The following is a 19,042-nucleotide window of genomic DNA, read 5'->3' as shown; positions in this document are numbered from 1 at the left end:
TGGCAAATTACCAGGGTAGGTTGGGCCCAGTGGCTCACGCCTGCACTTTGGGAGGCTGAGGCGGGCAGATCACTTGAACCCAGGAGTTTGAGATCAGCCTGGGCAACATGGCGAAACCCCATCTCTACAAAAAATAACAAAAATTATCCAGGCGTAGCGGTGTGTGCCTGTAATCCCAGCTACTGGGGAGGCTGATGCTTGAGGATTGAGCTTAGGTCGAGACTGCAGTGAGCCAAGATCACACCACTGCATTCCAGCATGGGCGACAGAACGAGACCCTGTCTCAAAAAGAAAACAAAAAATAATTGCATTTGCTATCCCAGAACTCACTCACACACTAAATCCCTCGGGGTTTTGGAAGCAACCAGGTCTTGTCCCGAAGGCAGCCTGTAGGTGGAGCTAGAGAATGTCACCTGGGCTTCCCCGTGGGCGAGGAGCACGGGGCCAGGAGGATCTGTTGAAAGGAGCATTTGGAGGGCGGTGCCAATGGGTAAGAGGTATGCACAGAGAGCCACGGGAGTGGACAGGGCCAGTTCAGGAAGGAATCCCAGAGGCTTTTTGTCCCAAAGCCTACACATTCGTGCTGCTCTGACTTAATGCAGTGCTCAGCTGTGCTGCAGAGTAACGACAAAGGCTGGGAGGAGAGGAAGTGGCTCCCAGGCAGCTGAAGGTGTCATTTTAAACAAGGTGCTCTAAGTTAGCCTCAGATGAGACTCTAGGAGAAGGCATGGTGTTTCTTCTTGATTGTCACTGTATCCCAGGGGTACACGCACCCCAACCAGAGGCTTTGGAGGGTGTGCTTCCTGCCACCCTCAAGGGAGTTGTCTCTGTCAAGCTAACGGATCCCGAGTTCCGGGGTGCCAGGCCGTAGTCTGCTTCATTTTTATCTGCACAATAACCCGTGAGCCCATACCATCACCCCATTTCACAGCTGAAGAAATGGAGGCCCAGACAGGATAAGTAGTTTGTACTAGAGGATAACTACCTGGCTAACAAACCAACTAGTTAACTGGTTGGCCAGGATTCAAAATCTGACCCACTTCAGAATCGGGACTCGGACCACAGCGTGGCTTCAGAGAGCTCCTTCACCTGTGCTGGGCGTGCATTGCCGTCGGGGATGTGGCGGTGGTTAGCACACGTTCCCTTCACTCCCTGAACACAGAGGCTAGAGAACAGACCTGCAGACACACAGTGCCAGTGCTTGGCAGACACAATCCTGGACGTCTGTGCTGTTAGGAACCGTCTGACGGGCGCCAGCCTCAGGTCTCGCTGCACACGGGCCTTGGAGCAAGCACAGCACCTGCTCAACAGCCAGCTCTGAGCACGGACCCTGCTTCCACCCTTCAGACAAACCAGCCACCAAGAGACATTTCTGGTACGTACAGAGAAATGTGAACGTGGACTGGGTGTTAAGTGATGTTGAAGTGTTAATCTTATTAGGTGATCACCACCACAATAGTGGTATTGTAGTTATTAAAGAAAATTTCTTTGGTTTTAGAAATGGAGGTGCAGGCTGGGCACAGTGGATCATCTGAGGTCAGGGGTTCAAGACCAGCCTGGCCAACATGGTGAAACCATGTCTCTACTAAAAATACAAAAACTAGCCAGGCGTGGTGGCATGCACCTGTAATCACAGCTACTTGGGAGGCTGAGGCATGAGAATTGCTTGAACCCAGGAGGCGGAGGTTGCAGTGAGCTGAGATCGTGCCATTGCACTCCAGCCTGGGCGACAGAGACTCTGTCTCAAAAAGAAAAAAGAAAGAAATGCAGGCGCAATTATGTAGGTGTGAAATGATACCTAGGATGTACTTTAAGATACACCAGCAAATACTAGCCAGTCAAAACAGATTGGGGGGACGGAGTCTCTAGATGGGATGAGATTGGTAATGTGTAGAGGGTAGGGGGTGGACGTCTAGAAGTGCATTACAGAATTCACTCTCCATACATTTTAACTTTTCCCAATAAAAAGTTTTTTAAAATACTTTAAAAAAAAAAAAAGCCATGTGACGGAAGCCTGTGTTAGTATTATAATACCTGTTTGAGAAGCTGGCACTGTGCAGCCTCAGGAAATGAAGATAACGACTCTGCGGGTGGCTCTGTCAGACAGTGGCCATCTCATCACCACTCTTCACAAGAACCGCTCCCCTGATGTCTCTTACTACAAAGGAAGTCTCAGCTTTTTCACTTGTTTTCCCTCTTAAAGAATGATGTAATATAGGCCAAAGTTAATGAACACCTAAGTCTAGAGGGAAAATGTCAGAAAACTCTCATTTAGTTAGGAATAAAAACTTATTTTTTAAACCAGGCACAGTGGCTCATGCCTGTAATTCCAGCACTTTGGGAGGCCTAGGCCAGAGGATTGCTTGAGGCCAGGAGTTTGAGACCAGCCTGGGCAACATGGCAGAACCCTGTCTCTACAAGTAAATTTTAAAATTAGTTGGCCGTGACAGCTCACGCCTGTAATCCAAGCTACTCAGGAGGCTGAGGTGGGAGGATCGTTTGAGCCTGGGTAACCAAGGCTGCAGTGAGCTAGGGTTGTGCATTCCAGGTGGCAGAGTGAGACCTTGCCCCTCCCCCCCAAAAAAAACCTTACTTTTTAAACTAAATTTACAACTCCAGACTGAATTGTTTATGGTTATAAAAACATTTTTAAAACTACAACTCAGGACTGAAATGTTCATGGTTATAAATGCTTCCATGCTGTCTTCCTGATCTGCTTTTTTTTCTTTCTTCTTTTTTTTTTTTTTTTTGAGACGGAGTCTCGCTCTGTTGCCCAGTCTGGAGTGCAGTGGCGCAGTCTCGGCTCACTGCAAGCTCTGCCTCCCGGGTTCACACCATTCTCCTGCCTCAGCCTCCCGAATAGCTGGAACTACAGGCGCCCGCCACCACGCGTGGCTAATTTTTTGTATTTTTATTACAGACAGGGTTTCACTGTGTTAGCCAGGATGGTCTCGATCTCCTGACCTCGTGATCCGCCCGCCTCGGCCTCCCAAAGTGTTGGAATTACAGGCGTGAGCCACCTCGCCCAGCCTTTTTTTCTTTTCAAATATGGTAATACATTCAGTGTTTTCTGCCATCTTTATGGCTCTTGTTGCCCAGGCTGGAGTGCAGTAGTGCAATCTCAGCTCACCACAACCTCCACCTCCCGGGTTTAAGCGATTCTCCTTTCAGCCTCCCCAGTAGCTGGGATTACAGGCATGCGCCACCACGCCCAGCTAATTTTGTATTTTCAGTAGAGACGGGGTTTCACCATCTTGGCCAGGCTGGTCTCGAACTCCCGACCTCAGGTGATCCGCCCGCCTTGGCCTCCCAAAGTGCTGGGATTACAGGCATGAACCACCGCGCCTGGTCTTTTTTGTTTGTTTGTTTGTTTTTGTTTTTGTTTTTGAGACGGAGTTTCGCTCTGTCACCCAAACTGGAGTGCAATGGCATGATCTCCGCTCATTGCAACCTCCGCCTCCCAGGTTCACATCATTCTCCTGACTCAGCCTCCTGAGTAGCTGGGACTACAGGCACGTGCCACCACGCCTGGCTAATTTTTTGTATTTTCAGTAGAGACAGGATTTCACCATGTTAGCCAGGATGGTCTCCATCTCTGGACCTCGTGATCCGCCCACCTAGGCCTCACAAAGTGCTGGGATTACAGGGGTGAGCCACCGCACCCGGCCCAAGATCCGTCTTTACGTTTGAAAAAATATACTCCACAATAAAAAGGCTGAGTATTGCAATTTGAAAAACTTCCAATATACAACATCAAATGAATACTGTTTGGCTGAGAAAAATTTGAATTGACACGTCACTTTAAAGAAAAAAAGTTGGCCAGGCGCAGTGGCTCATGCCTGTAATCCCAGCACTTTGGGAGACCAAGGTGGGCGGATCACCTGAGGTCAAGAATTCGAGACCAGCCTGGCCAACATGGTGAAACCCTGTCTCTATTAAAAATACAAAATTAGCCGGGCATGGTGGCACATGCCTGTAATGCCTGCTGCTCAGGAGGCTGAGGCAGGAGAACTGCTTGAACCCAGGAGGTGGAGGTTGCAGTGAGCTGAGATTGCGCCACTGCACTTCCAGCCTGGACGACAGAGACCCCGTCTCTGTCGAAAACAAAAAGTCAGATAATTAAAAAAACAAATTTGAGCATTTGGTATTTGGGTGTCTTAGAAGCCATCAAAAGAAGAGCCAAAGGTTTAGGCAACTCAGAGCTGCAGGGAGCAAACCTCGGCCCTGGCATTATTGTAACCAAGGGACCAGCTCAAGCCAATTAACCAGTGCTTAAGTTAATTAGCTGAGGCAGAGCCAGAATTGCCCAGTCGTGCGCAATGGGAAACACTTTAACCTCCTCATCCTTACCAGCAGCCTGGCCAGCCAGCTACATTGGCATCACCTGGGACCAGCTAGGAATGCCATAAAAGCTGGACCCACCCCCAGCTCAGGGAGGCAGAATTAAGCGTTGTCTCCCATCTCCTTGCAGTCCACTCGCAATAAAGCTTTTTTCTTTCTTGGAAAGCTGGTGCCATAGTGCTGGCTTGTATGCATGTCAGACACTGGGCCCATTGCTGAGTAACATGTCATCCTGAGCTACACCCACTGCACTGGTAGCTCCTTGGGACTCCAGGACCGAATTAGAGCAGGCAGCAGGCAGAGTTTGATGTGGCATCCTTGCTCCAGCATCCAGAGGAGGTGGGTTTCACAGAGTGGGAAAAAGTGTATTTCAGAGAGGGAGTTATTCACCACTAGCCATTTCAATAACCCCGAGCAGGTCGTGCAACCAAGACAGTTCACCCAACCCCACCAACACCCGCCTAACAACGCGGTGAGGAGGCTGCAGGCTCCCACAGAGCTCACCCTCCCCCTGCAGGAGAAAGCGGCAGCTGGCGCTGGCCTCCCTAGCCCTGCTTCTGCCACTGCTGCTGGCACCAAATGCAAGGCGTGAGGAAGAGGGTCGGGGTCTCTGAGGTCAGCCACGCTTCCTGAACTTTGTGGCGCGCACGCCATGCTCGGGACAGTGGCCATGGAGAGGAAGTAAACGATGCTGCTCCCACCTCAGTAAAAACTGTAAACTAGGTCGTGTTGGAGTTGGAATATTATAAGTGTTTGTAGAACTGATGAAAATTAGGAGTGGTAAAAGAGGAATACTAAAATTTTAAAAATCGTAATAAGCCTCACATAAAAAGCACACAGAGTATCATTCTAGTTTTTTTTTTTTTTTCTTTTTTTTCGAGACAGAGTTTCACTCTGTCGCCCAGGCTAGAGTGCAGTGGTGCGATCTCCGCTCACTGCAAACTCTGCCTCCCAGGTTCACACCATTCTCCTGCCTCAGCCTCCCAAGTAGCTGGGACTACAGGCACCTGCCACAGTGACCGGCAAATTTTTTGTATTTTTTGTATTTTTAGTAGAGACAGGGTTTCACCGTGTTAGCCAGGATAGTCTCGATCTCCTGACCTCGTGATCCGCCTGCCTCAGCCTCCCAAAGTGCTGGGATTACAGGCATGAGCCACCGCCCCCGGCCCATTCTGGTTTTATTGTGCCATGTAAAAAGTGTTTCCAGGCCGGGCTATAGTCCCAGCTACTCAGCTACTCAGGAGACTGAGGCGAGAGGATTACCTGATCCCAGGAGGTCGAGGCTGCAGTGAGCCGTGATGATTGCCACTGCACTCCAGCCTGGATGACAGAGTGAGACTGTCTCAAGAAAATATATATATATATATTTCTGCAAATGCCTTGTGCACAGCCTGTGCCTCTTATTTGTGCCCCTGTACCTGAGATCATTCACATAGGTTGGATTCGGGTTCCGGCTGGAGCTACTACTCATTGCCTGTGTGGCCTCTGGCAAACTCCGTAACTTCTCTGGGCCTCGGCTTTCTCATCTCTAAATTAAGACCTCCAGAATCTCTGTCAGCTCTGTAATTCTATAGCTAATGGATTTGTAATGAACCTAAATTGCATCATCCAAAAATAAAGTAAACTGTGAAGCAATTGTAGGATAGATGATAAATTGCAGATGTATGTAAAGGACATGAATTCATCTCTTGTAAGCCTGATATCTAACAAAGGACCAGGCGTTTATGGTAGGTACTCATATCTTTTAATGGATTTAATTAAATAAGGATGCCAATTAAAAAATAATTTCCTAGCTCTTGGTAAAATAGAGTAAGGGATATCTTTAGTGACTATATTACCAATTACTCTATTACTAATGACAAGGAAATGAGAGAATGGTTTCTGACTTCCTGGCCAGGCCAGATGGAAGGACCATGCTCAGTGCAGCTATTGTGGTCCAGGAACCTGGTAGCTCTTTCTATTGCCAGAGTAGAAATTTGATTTAGCCTGTCCTCCAGAGCTAATCAGTCTGGAGGCAATGAGTCTCCCATAACTGAACTCCAAGATACTGATGCTTACCATAGACTCCACTGGGTTAATTAATAGAAATAAGCCTGTTAGGTGGACCAGACATGAGACGTAAGAAACTACAAAGAAAAGAGCAAATTTTTCCCAAGCCAAAGATGGGAAAGACAAGAAATTAGACGTTTCAGTGGAAGAGAAAACAGAGAGCTGGGCACTCTGGCATGTGCCTATAATCCCAGACTCAGGAAGCTGAGATAGAAAGATTGCTTGAGCTCAGGACTTCAAGATCTCCCTCAGTAACATAGCAAGACCCCATCTTTTTTTTTTTTTTTTCGAGATGGAGTCTCGCTCTGTCACCCAGGCCAGAGTGCAGTGGCGCAATCTCAGCTCACTGCAACCTCCACCTCCCCGGTTCAAGCGATTCTCCTGCCTCAGCCTCCTGAGTAGCTGGGACTACAGGCGGGTGACACCACGCCCGGCAATTTTTTGTATTTTTAGTAGAGACGGGGTTTCACCGTGTAGCCAGGATGGTCTCAATCTCCTGACCTCGTGATCCTCCCGCCTCGGCCTTTCAAAGTGCTGGGATTACAGGTGTGAGCCACCGCGCCCGGCCGCAGGACCCCTCCTTAAAAAAAAAAAAGAAACGAAAAAGAGAAAAACAATGGAGGAAGATCAATGAAACCAAAAGCTGGTTCTTTGAGAACGTCAATAAAATGGATAAACCGCTAGCCAGACTGATCAAGAAAAAAATAAAGGAAGAAGATAAAATCAATATCAGGAATGAGAGAGATGCCATCTGGTCTTGAGCTCCTGGGCTCATCTAAGGGAAACACAGCAGAGATGGAGGAGGAGGGATTGATTACAAAAAGTCAGGAGGAAACTTTGGGGGGTGATGGATCTGTTCATTTTCTTGATTGTGGGGATGGTTTGACTGTGTATATATATATGTTAAAACTCATTGGCAAGGCTCGGTGGCTCATGCCTGTAATCCCAACACTTTGGGAGGCCGAGGCAGAAAAATCACTTGAACCAGGAGGCGGAGGTTGCAATGAGCTGAGATCGCATCACTGCGCTCCAGCCTGGTGATAAGGTGAGACTCCATCTCAAAGAAAAAAAAAAAAAAACTCATCAAATTGTGCAATTAATGTGAAACTTACCAATAACCTCCAAATTATGTAGACATAATGTTATGTGGAGACTTTATACTTCAATAAAGCTATAATAAAAGTTTCTGGCCGGGTGCGGTGGCTCACGCCTGTAATCCCAGCACTTTGGGAGGCTGAGGCGGGTGGATCACGAGGTCAGGAGATCGAGACTATCCTGGCTAACACGGTGAAACCCCATCTCTACCAAAAAAATACAAAAATTAGCTGGGCATGGTGGCGGGCGCCTGTAGTCCCAGCTACTCAGGAGGCTGAGACAGGAGAATGGCGTGAACTGGTGAGGCGGAGCTTGCAGTGAGCCGAGATCACGCCACTGCACTCCGGCCTGGGTGACAGAGTGAGACTCCATCTCAAAAAAAAAAAAAAAAAAAAAGGTTTCTAAAAATTCTATGCTGGCCAAGCGTGGTGGCTCATGCCCGTAATCCCAGTACTTTGGGAGGCTGAGGCAGGGGGATTTCTTGAGCCCAGAAGGTTGAGGCTGCAGTGAGCCATGATCGAACCACTGCACTCCAGTGTGCGGGACAGTGAGACCCTGTCTCAAAAAAAAAAAAAAAAACCTGGGCGTGGTGGCTCACACCTGTAATCCCAGCACTTTGGGGGGCCAAGGTGGGCAGATCACCTAAGGTCAGGAGTTCAAGACCGGCCTGACCAACACAATGAAACCCCGTCTCTACTAAAACTACAAAAATTAGCCGGGTGTGGTGGCGGGCTTCTGTAATCCCAGCTACTCGGGAGGCTGAGACAGGAGAATCGCTTGAACCCGGGAGGCGGAGGTTGCAGTGAGCCGAGATCATGCCATTGCACTCCAGTCTAGGCAAGAAGAACAAAACTCCATATCAAAAAAAAAAAAAAAATTCTAGGCTAACCCTCAGAAAATAAAGACCTAGTTTTTCAATGAATGAAAAGTATCCAATATGATACATTAAATCCTGTCTCAAAACCATTGATAATTCTCAGAGTGCCTGGGCTGAAATTTACCCCTTTATTTGAGCAAATAGTTTCTTCATAGATAGGGAAATTTAGTGCTATTTAATCAAATGTGCCAGAGTAATATTAAAATATTTGAGGAGTCCTGGGTGGGTGCGGTGGCTCATGCCTGTAATCCCAGCACTCTGGGAGGCAAAGGTGGGCAGATCACTCGAGGTCAGGAGTTCGAAGCCAGCCTGGCCAAAATGGCGAAACCTTGTCTCTACTAAAATTACAAAAATTAGCCGGATGTGATGGCGCACACCTGTAGTCGCAGCTACTCGGGAGGCTGAGGCAGGAGAATCACTTGAACCCAGGAGGCGGAGGTTGTAGTTAGTGGAGATCACGCCACTTGCTCTCCAGCCAAGAGTGAGACTCCACCTCCAATAATAATAATAATAATAATAAAATATTTGAGGAGTCCTAAAATGTAAGTACCCATAAGCATTTAGAAATACCCACCTACAGATAAGTAAGTGAGGTGGTCATTATACATCATTCTTGGCCAGTAATCCAGGCTTGAGATGCTGTGTGAACTTGTAAGCAGCAAAAGAAGATAAAAAGGCATTCTTCATAAAGTTAAGAGTTAAATGAGATATCAATAAGCCTTATTTTAAAATAATTCATCATGCCAGGCATGGCGGCTCACGCCTGTAATCCCAGCAATTTGTGAGGCCGAGGTGGGTGGACCACCTGAGGTCAGGAGTTCGAGACCAGCCAGACCAACATGGAGAAACCCCATCTCTAAACACAAAAATTAGCTGAGCATGGTTGTGGGCACCTGTAATCCCAGCTACTCGGGAGGCTGAGGCAGGAGAATCACTTGAACCCGGGAGGCAGAGGTTGCAATGAGCCGAGATCGCGCCACTGCACTCCAGCCTGGGCGACAGAGGGAGACTCCATCTAAAAATAATAATAATAAAATTAAAAATAAAGTAAAATAACTCATCATTTAGTTTTACATAACTCAAACTTGCTTTCTCTGTTCAGTGATTGAGGTTTCGTTGAATTGGTTGAATTCAAAATAGAATTCACTTAGGATTGATTTGCAAGCATAATATACTCAGAATACAACAGACAAGTGCGACTCGCATGTGAGAACTCTGGGGGTTCTAAGTCAGGTGTGTGGGAGGGAACGCTGCTCCCACGATGTGCCAGGAAGGGAGGGCTCCCGCGGGGAAGCGGCCCTGGGAGTGGCGCCCCCTGCTGGACAGCGCGCCGGTGCACACCAGCGAGCGAGAAGCTCTGCGCTGCTAGAGGAAAAGTGGGTTCAAGCCAAAGCTTCCCAAAGGGAGTCACCTTGAGGCCCCTTCTGTCGGAACACGCTGAGATGCTGGTGCTCCAAGCCCAGGAATCTCTGGCTCTTCCTGAGTGCCCACCCCATGATGAACAGCTCCTCTTTAGTCGACCTCTTTCGCCTGGGACCCACACCTGCCACTCTCAGCCACGCTCTGCACATGCCTTTCTGGGGTCACAAAGCTCATTACACATCTTCCTTGGTTGAAAGAAGAATTTCAGCCAGGAGCGGTGGCTCACGCCTGTAATCCCAGCACTTTGGGAGCTCGAGGTGGGAGGATCATCTAAGTCCACGAGTTCGAGACCAGCCTGGGCAACAAAGTGAGGCCCTGTCTCTAAAAAAAAAAAAAAAAAAAAAAAAAATTGTTTGTTTTGTTTTGTTTTGTTTTGTTTCGTTTTTGAGATGAAGTCTCGCTCTGTTGCCTAGGCTGGAGTGCAATGGTGATCTTGGCTCCCTACAACTTCCGCCTCCTGAGTCGAAGCAATTCTCCCACCTCAGCCTCCCGAGTAGCTGGGATTACAGGCGTGCGCTACCACGCCTGGCTAATTTTTGTATTTTTTAGTAGAGGCAGAGTTTCACCTCGTTGGCCAGACTGCTCTCGAACTCCTGATCTCAAGTGATCCCCCCATCTCAGCCTCCCAAAGTGCTGGCATTACAGGCGTGAGCCACCATGCCTGGCCAAAAAAAAATTTTTTTAATGGCGCAGTGGCACATGCCTGTAATTCGTTACTCAGGTGGCCAAGGCGGGAGGATTGCTTGAGCCCAACCAAGAGCTAGAGGCTGCAGTGAGCTATGGTGGCACCAAGTACTCCAGCCTGGGCATCAGAGTGAGACCCTGTCTCAAAATAAAAAAAGTGCTGGAGGCTCATGTTCCCCCGTTGCAGCGTGTGACCACTGACTGCCAGGCACACTCTAGGATCAAGCTGCTGCAAGCACCAACAGGACCTGGGCCGAAACTCGCCTCCTGAAACCCACCTCCTGCTTGTCTTCTCCTGTTTCCATAAGCATTGAGAAGCCTGCTCTCCTCCGCACCCCCCAGTAAGCCACCTGAGCACGAATCCCCACCTGGGCGGATGTGGGCAGCACACAGGTAATCCTGGGGTGGCCACCCTGCCCACACCACCCACCGTGCTCTTCTTCACATCAGCTGCCTTCAGGTGACTGCACATCCCAAAACTGTGTGGGAACACCACCGTGGGCCTACCCATGTCCTGAAGTATCCAGGAGACTGGCGGGATGCCCGTCGCCTCTCCCTGCCCCACAAAGCGACTACTGTGGGGACCGCAAGGAGCCACACGGAGGAGCTGCCTGTCCTGGCCGGCTCAGGCTCTCCCCAGGCTGAGGACAACCATGGGACTGATAGAGACACTCTGTTGTTGAGATTCGGGCTTTCTCTCTTTCGAAAAGGGGTGAAGACGAAGGCTTGTGTCTGCATCTCCTCTCTGGTCTCAAAGCTGAGTGGCTTTTCCAGGGAAGCCATCACCCGCGGCCTCTCATGCCAGCCCAAGCAGTTCTGAAGCCCACCCCTGTGACGAGGCGCTGCCGGCCGCGGAGCCTGTGCCAGCACGTCTCATCACCCAGGCGGGCTCCCCAGGCCCACAGGATAGCTCTGCCCCCAGCCACGGGTACTGCCAGGCCATCTCCCCACCCCACCCAGAGGAATTGAGGGCCTCTGCCTCACACACAGATCCCTTCCCCGCAGCCCAAGCAGCAGCACACCAGCAGGTGGAGAGAGTTGTTTCACTTGTGCTTGAGAAGGTGCCTTCCCTTCTAAGAGGAACTGCAGATGTGAACGTTTGCAAATCAAATTCCAACCGAGATGGCCTGCAGTGGCAGTTCTCAAAGGGTTTCCTGGGGCCACAGCAGCAGCATCTGGGAACCTGTCATAAATGCAGGTTCTTGGGCCCCACCCAAGACCTGCTTTGGGCCCTCCGTGATAGGGCCCAGGCCTGTGTTTCAGGAGCCCTCCAGGAGATTCTGATGCATGCTCAAGTGCAGCCCACTGACCTAAAAGAGCCTGCCTTTGAAGGAAGCCTGGAGCAAGGCCTTCTGCAAAGACTTGAACCACCCGCAGTTCTGCCCAGTCAGCACAGCTGAATTTTCCTCCAAATCCAGCACAGGGTGCACCCACCTTCAGAAGAAAAGCCCCCCCCGGCCCAGCTTCCAGGTGTCGTGAGGAGAGCAGCTGCAGACTGAGGCTGCATACCTGGGGCTGGGCTCCCTTCCCCTCCCCTGCCGCCCTGCCTGCCCTGCTGCAGGAGGCGAGGCCCGGCTGTGTGCTCACTGCTCCAGGCCTGATGATGGCTGGGAGCATTCAAGGAGCCACCCCTACCTGTGCCTGGGGCGCAGTTGGTCTTGTCTTAAACTCAATTTCTGGTAGACCTGGAGGCTGGGCTCAACCTCAGTCTCCCTCCACCTCTCCACCATGTGTGTCAGGCAAAGAGGCTGGGCTTCCCCGCTATTTTCCTGCCCTGAGCTGAGCATCAAGCTGGGCCTCAGAGATCCTGCCTTTCTCCCCATGCTCCCCTCTCTCCAGGAGGGGAGGGACTCTCCTCCAATCTCCAATATATGGTACATATACATACATATATACCAAAACAAAGATGTAGCTGCTCTCACTGCTGACCAGAACACCCTTCCGGTGTCCCTTCCCACCTGAGCTGTGCCTGCCTTCACCAGCCCCCTTGGGCAGATTGCCACTGTCTTTAGGAGCCAGGCTTATACCCACCTCTCCCCACCTGCCTACCCAACTCTCAGGTCCCAACATGCCCAGCAGTTGAGCCAACACAAGTTGATCTAAGTTCATCAGAAGGTGAGTGTTTGACTGATTCTATACTCGCCACACAGGCCCACCCTCGTCTCATGCAAGTGACAGCCCCAACTCCACTCCTCATCTCCCAGCCTGTGAACCGAGACAGCCATGGAGCCTGGAAGGAGAACAGACTCCAGTATCCACAGACGCCCATTCTAAGATGTTCTCACGGGGGGTCAAAAGAAGCTGAGATCTACCCATGTTGGCCCTGTCGGGACACAGTATCTTTTGGGGATCCAAGAAGACACTGTGGGCCCCAGGACTCCTGGATCCCAGAACTGTGGCTGGCCCTGGACACAGAGTGGCCTAGGAGATCTTGGCTCTGTGTCTCACTGGGGCCTTCCTGACCCATTTCCCAGCTGTCCTCTCTCCTCCCCGCGCCTGCTCCCTGCTATGCTGCTCCGCTCCTCCTGACTAGGGTCACGATGCTGTGTGGGGCCCCATGGCACCCACACGACCTTTTGGCCATATTTCCCTTCTCCAAGGAGCCTCCCTCTTCTGTTTATGGTCCAAACCTGAATGGGACATCCGACTGGCCTGGCTCATCTTCGGCACCAGCCTATAGGTCTCCCGCCAGCCTATGCGTGAGCTGCCCTCGGGCCTGGTGTCCGCCCGTGATCCATGCCGCGTGACAGGCCAGGGTTTCGGGTGCGCCAGCTGCCCTCGGGCCTGGCGTCCGCCCGTGATCCATGCCACGTGACAGGCCAGGGTTTCAGGGGTTTCCTTCCCCACAGCTCTGCTCATTGTCTCTCTCCACCATTGAGACGCCCATCTGGGTCCCTTATATTTTGGTTTTTAAACCTCCCGGTTTCATGCAGTTTTATTTCATCTTTAAAGGTTGACACATGGTTGTCAGCCCAGCGGCCCTGGTCTGGAAGTCCAGGTTTGGGTGGCAATGGCGGTGGGGGTGCGTTGGGCCTCGGTGCCAGAGGCCAGCCTGGTGATTTAGACACCTCCTCCTTGCCAGGAGCCCATGTTCACTCCAGTTCTTTCAAAGTGGCTGCAGGGGAGGTGGGGATTAAACAGACAGGTTTCTCACTGCAGCAGAGGAAAGCAACCCTTGCTAAGCCCCTGGTTTTGTGCCAACTCCCTGCTGGTTTGGGGAAAGCTGACGAGGGTGGCCCGCCATGCTCTGGTTCTCAGGGCAAAGTTCAGAAGGTGAGCCCAGCGTCCTGGCAACAACTACCCCTGGCTGCTCCGTGGCCACCGTGGGAGTGGTTAATAAACACCCGGGCTGGCCGTGGTAACGCCTATCTTCCAGGAACTTAGTTCAGAAGAGCTTTATGACCTGGATGGAGTCACCTGTTAAAGAGTAACGTACACCCCATATTACACTCGAGTCCCAGGAGTAAGTATCCAGGGGAAGTGTTTATTTCCATGGGTGAACAAAGCATCCTTTGGGGGAGACCCTGCCAGCACCAGGCTCTCCTTTGATGGGAACCGTCTGGCCCAGGCCCGGGGAATATGCAGCCTTGCAGCTACCAGTTAGCCACTTTGGGGGTGAGTTTATCCTACACAGTTTATCCTTGCTCTCCCCAGAGTGAGGGATTGAGTGGGCTGGCAGGAAACCAAAAGGAATCTACCTGTCCCTCCCACTCCCCCCACAGGCCCACATGGCGGGGAAGGAAGGCAGGATCCATCTCCACATGATGGGGAAGGAAAGCAGGATCCGTTTCCACATGACAGGGAAGGAAGGCAGGATACGTCTCCACACATGATGGGGAAGGAAGGCGGGATCTATTTCCACATGACAGGAAGGAAGGAGAGATCCGTCTCCACATAGTGGGAAGGAAGGCGGGATCCATTTCCACATGGCGGGAAGGAAGGCGGGATCCGTTTCCACATGGCGGGGAGGAAGGCGGGATCCATCTCCACATAGCGGGGAAGGAAGGCAGAATCTATTTCTGCATGGCAGGAACAAAAGGCGGGATCCATCTCCACATGGCGGGAAGGAAGGCAGGATCCATCTCCATGTGGCCGGAAGGAAGGCAGGATCCGTCTCCATGTGGCCGGAAGGAAGGCAGGATCCATCTCCATGTGGCCAGAAGGAAGGCGGGATCCATCTCCATGTGGCCAGAAGGAAGGCGGGATCCATCTCCACATGGCAGGAAGGAAGGCAGGATCCATCTCCATGTGGCCGGAAGGAAGGCGGGATCCGTCTCCACATTGCCAAGCTACACCTTGTGGTTTCTCTCCTCGTCTGGCACAAAGGCAGTGCTCATCCCTCAGTGTGGGGCCATGGCAGTACAGATACCCCCGTCTCCTCTGGGGTCTCACCACGTCTCACAGATCCTCCTGGAAGGGGTGCTACAGCTCTCCAAGCACTTACCCTGGGCTGCACCTTCAAGTCTGGGAGAGAGCTTTGCTAAAATACAACTTTCTGGGTCCAGCCCTGCAAACCTACCCAGCCCAGACCAGCCGAGGAGGAGATGGGGAGCCAAGTGCCTGGAGGAAGGAGCCTGGGGCTGGCCAGTGCTGGATGATTAAATTAAATTCCTAGGGTGGTGCGTGCCAGTAATCCCAGGTACTCAGGAGGCTGAGGTTGGAGGAGCACTTGAGCCCAGGGGGTCAAGGCTGCAGTGAGCCATGATCACACAACTGCACTCCAGCCTGGGTGACAGAGTGAGACCCTGCCACTTAAAAATAAAATGCTCCCCGGGCCGGGTGCGGTGGCTGTCTCACGCCTGTAATCCCAACACTTTGAGAGGCCAAGGTGGGCAGATCATGAGGTCAGGAGTTCGAGACCAGCCTGGCCAACACGACGAAACTTGGTCTCTACTGAAGATACAAAAAATTAGCTGGGCGTGGTGGCTGGCACCTGTAATCCCAGCTACTCCAGAGGCTGAGGCAGGAGAATCGCTTCAACCTGGGAGGCGGAGGTTGTAGTGAGCCGAGATCATGCCATTGCACTCCAGTCTGGGCCACAGGGCAAGACTCTGTCTCAAAAAGAAAAGAAAGGGGGAGGGGAGGGGAGGGAGAATCCAGCTATGTAGCCAGGTTGGGAAGGCCAGGAGTGTGAACCCCACGGGATGTGATGGGACTGGGGCCGTGTGGGAGGCAATGCTGGCTCAGATAGAAGAGGGAGGGCGCCATGGCACTCCAGTGCAGGAGCCTGCAGTGGACCTTGTTCCCTGTGAGCACAGGGTTCTGCCTGGTCCAGGTAACAGCCGCATGAGGCTGGTCTTAGACTGTCCATTTTATCGCTTAAGGAGCCCACAGGACGGCTGGGTGCAGTGGCTCACACCTGTAATCCCAGCATTTTGGGAGGCTGAGGTGAGCGGATCACCTGAGGTCAGGAATTCGAGACCAGCCTGGCAACATGGTGAAACTCTGTCTCTATTAAAAGTACAAAAATTAGCCCGGTGTGGTGGCACGCACCTGTAATCCCAGCTACTCGGGAGGCTGGGGCAGGAGAATCGCTTGAACCCAAGAGGTGGAGGTTGCAGTGAGCCGAGATCGCACCACTGCACTCAAGCATGGGTGACAGAGCGAGACTCTATCTCAAAAAAAAAAAAAAAAAAAAGAAACCCACAGGACCACAGGTAGCCTGTCCAAGCCACACAGCCAGAGCAGGGGGCCTGGGGTGCGCAGCCTTCCGATCACGACCACGGCTCTGTGGAGTAGAACCCCTCCTCCCTGGTATGGACCCTTTATGCAAACATCCTGAGTGACACAGAGACAGAGCCTGTCTGCCGTGGTGCCATTAAGCCACCGAGCACTGGTGGCCTCTGAGTGGGACGGGTATAAGGTGGCCAGGTGGAGCCCAGCCCTGGGGAAACCAGGCCAAGGACGCTGTGCCAGGCTTGGCACCAGAGACACACCCTCAGCTTACCCTGAGTGCCTCTCCACCCCCACCCTGGGGGCACCCTGGCATCCGTGAGACGCATGCCTCGGACTGGAGGTGGGTCAGCTGAGGCAGGCGCAATTAGGGACAATGGGGCAAGGCCCATGACCTGGCAGGTGCCCTCCATGTGGGGCCCTTGGGTGATTTCTGGCTCACAGGCAGGCCAGCACTGAGTCAGAAGGAAACCGCGTTTGGGAAGGCCAGAGGCCACTTCCGGGTGCTCTTCCCTCTCCTCGGGAAGCTGCCCTAATTAGCACCTTGGCCAGAGGGCCTTCATGGGAAGCGCGGCAGCTTGCATACTCGGCCCGCCCAGTGACCTGGCCTTCCCCACGTGTGCCTGGTCCTGACCTAAGTCCTAGAGGGTGGACACCCAGCCCCCACACTGGTGTGGCGGTGAGGACTGATGATCTCCCGTGGGAGATGTGGGGAGTGGTGCCTGGCCCCACCCCCGGGCCCGCTGGGCATGAAGGGGCTTCCGCCTGTCCTCGAGAGCAGCGCTGGCCTGGTCACCTCCAGCCCTGCACACGTACCCAGCCCGGGCCGGCCAAGGAGGCAGGGAGCCAAGTACCTGGAGGAGGGAGCGTGGGGCTGGCCAGTGCCTGGGTGATAACTCGGAGTCCCCGGAGCACTCAGTGTCACACCCACACTGCAGCCAGAATCCACAGGCTTCCCGAAGGCCTCGATCCCCCCACCCCCTCCACACGGGCTGTGGCTTTTGCCCCCAGGCCTGCCACGCCTTGCCTCATGCCCTGAACTGGCTCATCATGCCTGCCCCCTCAGCCCTCCCAGACCCTGGCCCTCACCGTGGGTGGTGACCTTTGACAAGTCACCCAACTTCTAAGCCTCGACTTCCTCATCCACAAAACAGGCTTGTTCCTGTGGTGGACATCCACTGTGGTCTGGGGACCCTCTGCAGCTATCATGGGTCATAGAGTAGACCTCTACATACTGACACAGCAAGGGCTCCAGGGGCCAGTAGCCAATGGGAAAGCCAGCTTATGTGATGACAGACACAGAGCAATGCCACTTATTTTACAACATATGTGCACATGCCTGCACACATGCACTTGATTTACAACACGCACACGCAGGCACATGCACACAGACACACGCACTCACACACAAATAAAACTACAGATTCTGGCCGAGTGTGGTGGCTCACGCCTGTAATCTCAGCACTTTAGGAGGCCGAGGCAGGTGGATCACCTGAGGTCAGGTGTTCGAGACCAGCCTGGCCACCATGGAGAAACCCCATCTCTACTAAAACACCAAAAAAAAAAAAAAAAAAAAATTGGCCAGGTGTGGCAGCGCACAACTGTAATCCCAGCTACTCAGAAAGCTGAAACAGGAGAACTGCTTGAACCCGGGAGCTGTTGAAGGTTGCAGTCAGCCAAGATGGTACCACTGCACTCCAACCTGGGCAACAGTGAGACTTCATCTGACCAAAAAAAAAAAAAAAAAAGGCTGGGTGCAGTGCCTGTAATCCCAGCACTTTGGAAGGCCAAGGCAGGCGGATCACCTGAGGTTGGGAGTTCAAGACTAGCTTGACCAACGTGGAGAAACCCCTGTCTCTACTAAAAATACAAAATTAGCCGGGTGTGGTAGCACATGCCTGTAATCCTAGCTACTCCGGCTGAGGCAGGAGAATCGCTTGAACCTGGGAGGCAGAGGTTTCAGTGAGCCAATATCGTGCCATTGCACTCCAACCTGGAGTGCAAGACTACCTCTCAAACAAGAGCAAGACTGCCTTGCTCAAAAAAAAAAAAAAAAACCTACAAATTTTGGTGGGTTTTGAGACAGAGTCCCACTCTGTCACCCAGGCTGGAGTGCAGCGGTGCGATCATGGTTCACTGCAGCCTCAGCCTCCTGGGCTCAAGCCATCCTCCGGTCTCAGCTTCCCAAGAAGCTGAGACCACAGGCACCCGCCACCAATTTTTGTAGAAACAGGGTTCTGCCATGTTGCTCAGGCTGGTCTTGAACTCCTAGGCTCAAGCCATCCACGGGCCTCAGAAAACTATGAATTCATATATGTCAGCACCACACAAGGAAAAGTCTGGCAAATATACAGACAGCAAACAAACCAGGAGGGGCAAGACCAAAGGGTCTTGATCAAGATAGACTTGAATTTTATTGGTAATGCTTTAATTTTTATGAGAGTGTTCAAAAATTACTGTGCGATTTTAAATAAATAAAGTTTAAAATAGCATCCTTCTTGCAAGGGTGTGGGAGAATCACACCCTCAGAGCCCGATGAGGGACGCGCCTTTGGCCCTCACTCCTGTCTCCCCAGCACCTCACTCCAGGTCATTTATTCATTCAACAAGCATGTGCTGCTGCCTCCTCCATGCTGGCCTCAAGCTGGACCCTGGGTCAGAGATGACTCCGAGGCAGGCCCTGGCCTGGAGAGGCGTGCAGCCCAGCAGGAAGCTGCAGTGAGGGCTGGACCAGGGGAACTTCACCCCCAGCCCTGGGCACTGGGGGCCACTTCAGCAGTGTTGCCTCAATGTTTGGAGATGCCTGAGGATCCTGCAATAGTGCTCCTCACGCCAAACACTGATGAATAATTTCTTCAAAAGAGAAAGTGTGTCAGACCAAAATTAATTAGCCACACAATGA

Source organism: Pan troglodytes, chromosome 15, assembly GCF_028858775.2.
Source record: "Pan troglodytes isolate AG18354 chromosome 15, NHGRI_mPanTro3-v2.0_pri, whole genome shotgun sequence".
NCBI classification, from domain to species: Eukaryota; Metazoa; Chordata; class Mammalia; order Primates; family Hominidae; genus Pan; species Pan troglodytes.
The sequence above is the reverse complement of the archived record's forward strand: the minus strand, read 5'-3'. Positions refer to the sequence as shown.